The sequence below is a fragment of the Schistocerca cancellata genome, chromosome 6 (genome assembly GCF_023864275.1).
Source record: "Schistocerca cancellata isolate TAMUIC-IGC-003103 chromosome 6, iqSchCanc2.1, whole genome shotgun sequence".
Taxonomy (NCBI): domain Eukaryota; kingdom Metazoa; phylum Arthropoda; class Insecta; order Orthoptera; family Acrididae; genus Schistocerca; species Schistocerca cancellata.
The window spans coordinates 155,730,736-155,738,784 of record NC_064631.1 but is presented as its reverse complement, the minus strand read 5'-3'; the positions used below and the strand labels follow the sequence as shown (position 1 = coordinate 155,738,784).

The following is an 8,049-nucleotide window of genomic DNA, read 5'->3' as shown; positions in this document are numbered from 1 at the left end:
CTAGGTTTAATCATAACAGTTTCCTTGCTCACTGAAATGCATGTCCGAATTCCACTCGCCGCGATATTGCTATTCAATAACTCATAACTACAGCTATATGTGACCAGACAAATGCGATTTACGACTGGTATTCTTTTGTACTGCGTTTCGGAGAGGAATAAACAACACTGAGTCTCTTTCCCAAAACAATCCATTAGTAGCACGATCTTAGTAAACTTACAGCATACGATTCACAGGCCTATTACAGTGTGGCCCATGGGCAGTATATTTTCACTTGGTTATTATAAAGTTTAGCACGTATTTACACCAATTTAACACATAAGTAAATATTCTTCGCACATTACCATTACTTACAAGTCGACAATTTTATTTCTTAAAAAGTGCATTACACAAATGGCTTCTATCACTGAAGATAGGTAACTGTAGACGTTCCTGGAAGCTCTTCATACTCTCTGAATCATTTCTTGACGAATGGCATCTATCTCTTCCCGCACTGCGACTTTCAACTAATCAGTATTGTGAAGTTGCCGTTAATAAACTTTGCTCTTGAGATGTGCCCACATAAAAACATAAGGGGATGAAAGATCAGGTGATCTAGCTGGCCATCGAATATCACCGAAACGTGAGAGTAATCGATGTGGGAAGTGGTATCTCACAAGGGAAACTCCCTCTTCCGATTTAGTGGTAAGATGGCCCAGTTCATAGCCCATCAAAAACTGAACACTGATCATGCATGAACACAGGAAAAAGATTTACTGATCTGTGACAAGAAAGCAAAATAGAAACAGTGAATGGTCCTAACTGAACAAGTGCGACATTGAGCATAACAGAACGGCCGCGGTATCGGGGGTAAGTGGTCAAGGTGTTAAGAGCGCAAAGCGGATAAACCCGGTTCAGAACTCCCTCGTGCGTTTAACTTTTTTTTTCACAACATTATGAACTGACGTCCGGTCACTAAAATGATTGTTCTCTTTCTGTAGTCTTGGCAGTTGTCATATTATACATTGGTTGTAGACTATGAGTAATGTGGTAAGAATGCATTACCGTCGCAGCAAACGTGATAAATAGCGAGGGCAGGCGAGATACCACATGGAAGTCTCAAAGAAATGGAAACAACAAATAAACTCGCGTCAACTGTGTCACAACAAAGGAATTCAAGAGTCAAACCGTAACACAACGTTAAAAGCATATGTTTTGACAGAACATAGACAAACCGTGTGATTGTGAAACTGTCGCGTCATTTGTTGCTGCTTACGTGACAAACTATAACGTTTTCATCATTTCCTCGGGAGCGATCACATTCACATTCATACGAACACATATTGGGCAAGGAGGCATACCTCACTCACTCACTCACTCACTCACCAGACACACAAATTAGGTGCGTCGGTAAGAGATTCCTACCATAGGACACACACGTACTGTTACTAATGCCGTGTATGACACACCAGACGTGTTTTCCGGTGGAAGATTCGGTTGAATTATCGCCTTGCCATCAAACGTTTCCAGTTCCTTTCGCCTGCTAATTGAGCAGCTGTGCAGAATCAGCTTTCACTATAGGTCTCTACCTTACACGTCGCTGTTGCAAACGGACGTTACACCAAACGAAAAAAAATTGAGAGGAGAGAGTTTTGAACTTGGCTCGTCAGTTTGGCAGTCCAACACCGTAACCACTTACCCGCGACGACGGTGCTATATTGTTCTCCTCTATATTACATGTCTTCTGTTAGGACCGTTTACTGTTTTCACTTTGCTTTCTTTTCACAGTTCAGTACACCTTCTTTCTGTTTACATGCTTGATCTGCGTTCAGTTTTTGACGGATTATCCACTGGGCTCTCTTACCACTAAATCTGAGGGAGGTGCGATGAAGAGTACTCCTCGTCAGTTTAGTCACTGAATACGGGCTGTAGCCGCATCTCTACGTAACAACTTCGCATTTTGGCGGCACCGTCCCTGCAGCTGTGTGGCGAATAAATAATTAATCACAGTCGCATACCGTTAGCAAATGGCACACACTGACCGCACCAAACGCACCTAATCTGGCCAATGTTCCATATTGAACTGAACGCCATATTGTGTGGATCCGAGTTGATGGGGTAGATGGCGCGAGCACATCTACGCCATAAAAGGGTGCTCAACTGGAAATGTTCTATTTCCCGTGGTTCACCGTTTATACACAGTGTGACCCAGTGCTGTTAGGACTGCTTGCGTGAAATTCCAAACTGCTATGCATCTCCTAGCGAGTTGTGACGATAAAGATTCTTGAAGTTTCAGCAAAAGGTGCGTAGAAGGTCATCACTGCAGCTGGCGTCCTGACCGCGGATGTAACAATACGTGTCTGACACTTGCCGGAAAACGGCGGTCGAGCAGCGAGGCAACATCAGGTTTTTTGAGTCGTTCATCGTTTATTGGCGCGAATTCATCGAATTCGACCCGAATACCGAGAGGCAGGTTCCTGGTCGCTCCTCCATGACAACGACCCAGCCCACAAAGTGAAGCCTGTGTGCGAATTTACGGACAGCGAACGGACCATAGCTCTGGATCACCCACCGTATTTGCCGCGCGGGATTAGCCGAGCGGTCTAAGGCGCTGCAGTCATGGACTGTGCGGCTGGTCCCGGCGGAGGTTCGAGTCCTCCCTCGGGCATGTGTGTGTGTGTGTGTGTGTGTGTGTGTTTTTCCTTAGGATAATTTAGGTTAAGTAGTGTGTAAGCTTAGGGACTGATGACCTTAGCAGTTAAGTCCCATAAGATTTCACACACATTTGAACATTTGAACCCGGCGTGTTCGCCGGATTTGGCCCAATCCGACTTCTAGTTGCTCCCCACATTGAAGCTAGCAACGAAAGAACACAATTACGATATTACGATGCAATTGAGGACATCCAAGAAAACTGTAGTGCAGTACTAAATGTAATTCCAAAAAAAGGAGTGTAGAGACCATTTTGAGTAAATTCAGTGAATTTGTGAATATAATCCGTGACTTTTATTTTTCACAGCCACAGTACTAACAAAACTGGGTCCCACTGGTGTGAGAAGGGAAGATAAACCAAAGTTTTCATTCGTTCCTTCAACCAGTTTTCATGAAATGAAATGGATGCTGTCGAACTCCGTGACTGTTCCTTTATCGGGTGTAGAAAAATATCCGCTACCAGTCACAATAAAAGGCTATTTAATTGTCACACGACCGGTTTCGGGCTTGTGCCCATCAAATGGTTCAAATGGCTCTGAGCACTATGGCACTTAACATCTGAGGTCATCAGTCCCCTAGAACTTAGAACTACTTAAACCTAACTAACCTAAGGACACCACACACATCCATGCCCGAGGCAGGATTCGGACCTGCGACCGTAGCAGCAGCGCGGTTCCAGACTGAAGCGCCTACAACCGCTCGGTCACAGTGGCCGGCTTGCACTCATCCGCACGTGTTTATACATTCATTTCCATGTTTACACTGTTGGAAATCACTGTATAAATACAAAAAAATTATTTGCTGGTGACTACACAGATACAAGTAGGACAATTGTAAGTGGTAAGGCAGCATTTGACGAAAATATATCTGTACTTACATAAAGATGAAGAACCATGTCTTGCATCTGCTACATCTAAGTTCTTTGACCACAACCCACATGTTTGTATGTAAATATAGTGTATTTCACGAGTGCACAATGTAATAATGAAATATGAAGCTATACTTGGTAAAACTGAAAAACGCACGTGAAAATGACAATAAGAGTGTAAGTAAGTGGCAAAACTGTAACCACAGCATGGCTGTAATAATGGTGCTTCATCTTTATGTAAGTACAGATATACACTACTGGCCATTAAAATTGCTACACCAAGAAGAAATGCAGATGATAAACGGGTATTCATTGGACAAATATATTATACTAGAACTGGCATGTGATTACATTTTCACGCAATTTGGGTGCATAGATCCTGAGAAATCAGAACCCAGAACAACCACCTCTGGCCGTAATAACGGCCCGGATACGCCTGGGCTTTGAGTCAAACAGAGCTTGGATGGCGTGTACAGGTACAGCTGCCCATGCAGATTCAACACGACACCATAGTTCATCAAGAGTAGTGACTGGCGTATTGTGACGAGCCAGTTCCTCGGCCACCATTGACCAGGCATTTTCAATTGGTGAGAGATCTGGAGAATGTCCTGGCCAGGGCAGCAGTCGAACATTTTCTGTTTCCAGAAAGGCCAGTACAGGACCTGCAACATGCGGTCGTGCATTATCCTGCTAAAATGTAGGGTTTCGCAGGGATCGAATGAAGGGTAGAACCGCGGGTCGTAACACATCTGAAATGTAACGTCCACTGTTCAAAGTGCCGTCAAAGCGAACAAGAGGTGACCGAGACGTGTAACCAATGGCACCCCATACCATCACGCCGGGTGATACGCCAGTATGGCGATGACGAATACACGCTTCAAATGTGCGTTCACCGCGATGTCGCCAAACACGGATGCGGCCATCATGGTGCTGTAAACATAACCTGGATTCATCCGAAAAAAATGACGTTTTGCCACTCGTGCACCCAGGTTCGTCGTTGAGTACACCGTCGCAGGCGCTCCTGTCTGTGATGCAGCGTCAAGTGTAACCGCAGCCATGGTCTCCGAGCTGAGATCCCATGCTGCTGCAAATGTCGTCGAACTATTCGTGCAGTTGGTTGCTGTCTTGCAAACGTCCCTCTCTCTTGACTCAGGGATTGAGACGTGGCTGCACGATCCGTTACAGTCATGCGGATAAGATGCCTGTCATCTCGACTGCTAGTGATACGAGGCTGTTGGGTTCGAGCACGGCGTTCCGTATTACCCTCCTGAACCCACGGATTCCATATTCTGCTAACAGTCATTGGATCTCGACTAACGCGAGCAGCAATGTCACGATACAATAAACCGCAATCGCGATAGGCTACAATCAGACCTTTATGGAAGTCGGAAACGTGATGGTACGGATTTCTCCTCCTTATACGAGGCATTACAACAACGTTTGCCGGCTGGAGTGGCCGTGCGGTTTTAGGCGCTACAGTCTGGAGCCGAGCGACCGCTACGGTCGCAGGTTCGAATCCTGCCTCGGGCATGGATGAGTGTGATGTCTTTAGGTTGGTTAGGTTTAATTAGTTCTAAGTTATGGGCGACTGATGACCTCAGAAGTTAAGTCGCATAGTGCTCAGAGCCATTTGAACCATTGGAACAACAACGTTTCACCAGGCAACGCCGGTCAACTGCTGTTTGTGTATGAGAAATCGGTTGGAAACTCTTCTCATATCAGCAGATTGTAGGTATCAGCACCGTCGCCAACCTTGTGTGAATGCTCTGAAAAGCTAATCATTTGCATATCACAGCATCATCTTCCTGTCGGTTAAATTTCACGTCTGTAGCACGGCATCTTCGTGGTGTAGCAATTTTAATGGCCAGTAGTGCATTTTCGTCAAATGCTGCCTTACCACTTACAATTGTCCCACTCGTATCTGTGTAGTCACCAGCAAATAATTTTTTGTATTTATACAGCGATCTCCAACAGTAGAAACATGTAAATGAATGTATAAGCACCTGAGGATGGGCGCAAGCCCGGAACCGGTCGTGTGACAAATAAATAACCTTTTATTGCGAGTGGTAGCGGACATTTTTCTACACCAAATTTTCATGAGCCAAGTCGTTGTATCATTGTCCGGCGCAAGCAATGAGATTCCTTTCTTTCTTGCACAAGACAGCATTGATGTGTTTGTTATACGACAGGAAGCGTCTCCAGTGCGGCGGCTAATCGCGCGGGCGGCAGACAAGGAGAACCTGCAGCGGAGGGTGCTCGTCCCGCGCCGAGAGAGCCTCCAGCCGGCAATTGGCGAGGCGATTGCGGACGGGCGCCGTGTTTGCTGTTGGGCCACTCCGGGACGGCAATGCATCAGCCCCGCGCCAACGCCCGCGCCCGCCGCTGCGGTGTACTAAGCTGATGGAACGAGGTCGCCCGGGGCGACACACTCGGTGTGTCTACCGCCCCGGGGCGCGGCCGGCACTCCATTAACAAGCACTTGCCGGCGGCCTCGGACCTTCTCCTGTGGCTTCCTGAGGGCCCACCGAGGGCTCACTCGGCACCGCCGGACCTGAAACGTCGCGTACCGTACAGCGGCCGGGAAATTTTGTCACGGAAGCAACAAACCGAGGGCCACAGTGACAAACAAGTGAGGGCAATACGAAAAGTAGCGCGTATGCTTGTACATACGAACTTTGTACGCCACTTTATGGTGTGTGGCGCAAGTTTTATTTCGGGTAAGTGATATACAGGGTGATTCAAAAAGAATACCACAACTTTAGGAATTTAAAACTCTGCAACGACAAAAGGCAGAGCTAAGCACTATCTGTCGGCGAATTAAGATAGCTATAAAGTTTCATTTAGTTGTACATTTGTTCGCTTGAGGCGCTGTTGACTAGGCGTCAGCGTCAGTTGATGCTAAGATGGCGACCGCTCAACAGAAAGCTTTTTGTGTTATTGAGTACGGCAGAAGTGAATCGGCGACTGTTGTTCAGCGTGCATTTCAAACGAAGTATGGTGTTAAACCTCCTGATAGGTGTTGTATTAAACGTTGGTATAAACAGTTTACTGAGAATGGGTGTTTGTGCAAAGGGAAAAGTTCTGGACGGCCGAGAACGAGTGATGAAAATGTAGCACGCATCCAGCAAGCATTTGTTCGCAGCCCAGGAAAATCGACTCGCAGAGCTAGCAGAGAGCTGCAAATTCCACAATGAACTGTATGAACGTGACTCGCCTAAGGTGAACGTTTTCTGTGCCATTTCAGCCAATAAAGTTTTTGGTCCCTTTTTCTTCGAAGGTGCTACTGTAACTGGACTACAGCTCGAACAAGAAGCACAACAATTCATATTTCAGCAGGATGGAGCGCCACCACATTGGCACTTATCTGTCCGTAACTACCTGAACGTCAACTACCCGAGGCGATGGATCGGCCGCCAGGCAGCCAGTGACAGAGCACTTCATCACTGGCCTCCAAGAAGCCCTGACCTTACCCCCTGCGATTTTTTCTTATGGGGGTATGTTAAGGATATGGTGTTTCGGCCACCTCTCCCAGCCACCATTGATGATTTGAAACGAGAAATAACAGCAGCTATCCAAACTGTTACGCCTGATATGCTACAGAGAATGTGGAACGAGTTGGAGTATCGGGTTGATATTGCTCGAGTGTCTGGAGGGGGCCATATTGAACATCTCTGAACTTTTTTTGAGTGAAAAAAAAAAACCTTTTTAAATACTCTTTGTAATGATGTATAACAGAAGGGTATATTATGTTCCTTTCATTAAATACACATTTTTAAAGTTGTGGTATTCTTTTTGAATCACCCTGTAAACTCACCGTCCTGCAAGTATCTGATTGCACGCAGAGAAATTCCAAGACCAAACCAGTTGATTCCGAGATCAGACCACTTGACAGGAAACATAGGCACTCCGTCTTCAGGCCACAAGTGACCCATCGGGACCGTCCGACAGCCGTGTCATCCTCAGTGGAGGATGCGAATAGGAGGAGCGTGTGGGCAGCACACCACTCTCCCGGTCGTTATGATGGTTTTCTTTGACTGGAGCCGCTACTGTTCGGTCGAATAGCTCCTCATTTGGCGTCACGACGCTGAGTGCACCCCGAAAAATGGCAACAGCGCATGGCGGCCTCGATGGTCACCCATCCAAGTGCCGGCCACGCCCGACAGCGCTTAACTTCGGTGATCTCACGGGAACCGGTGTATCCATTGCGGTAAGGCCGTTGCCATTTACAGGAAAGCATACAGCGCTATAATTCTCGAACTGGTTTCCACTGTCAGACTGGGTACCATATAAGTTGTAAAATGAAAAAAGAGAAAGTTTTCGCATAAATTTACGTGAATTTCCCTTCATGGTAAAGTGCTATAGTACGATACCGGAGGTCATCATCACCCATTTATGCGTGCACTTACTTCATTTATTTATTTGTTTATTTTCAAATGGCTCTGAGCACTACGGGACTTAACTTCTAAGCTCATCAGTCCCCTAGAATTTAG

The 8,049-nt window shown here is 46.3% G+C and overlaps 1 pseudogene; it reads right to left on the bottom strand.

Annotated features, from left to right (window-relative positions):
* Nucleotides 1–7,662: 7,662 nt before the first annotated feature.
* LOC126089691 (5S ribosomal RNA) lies at nt 7,663–7,780 on the bottom strand (annotated as a pseudogene).
* Nucleotides 7,781–8,049: the final 269 nt, after the last annotated feature.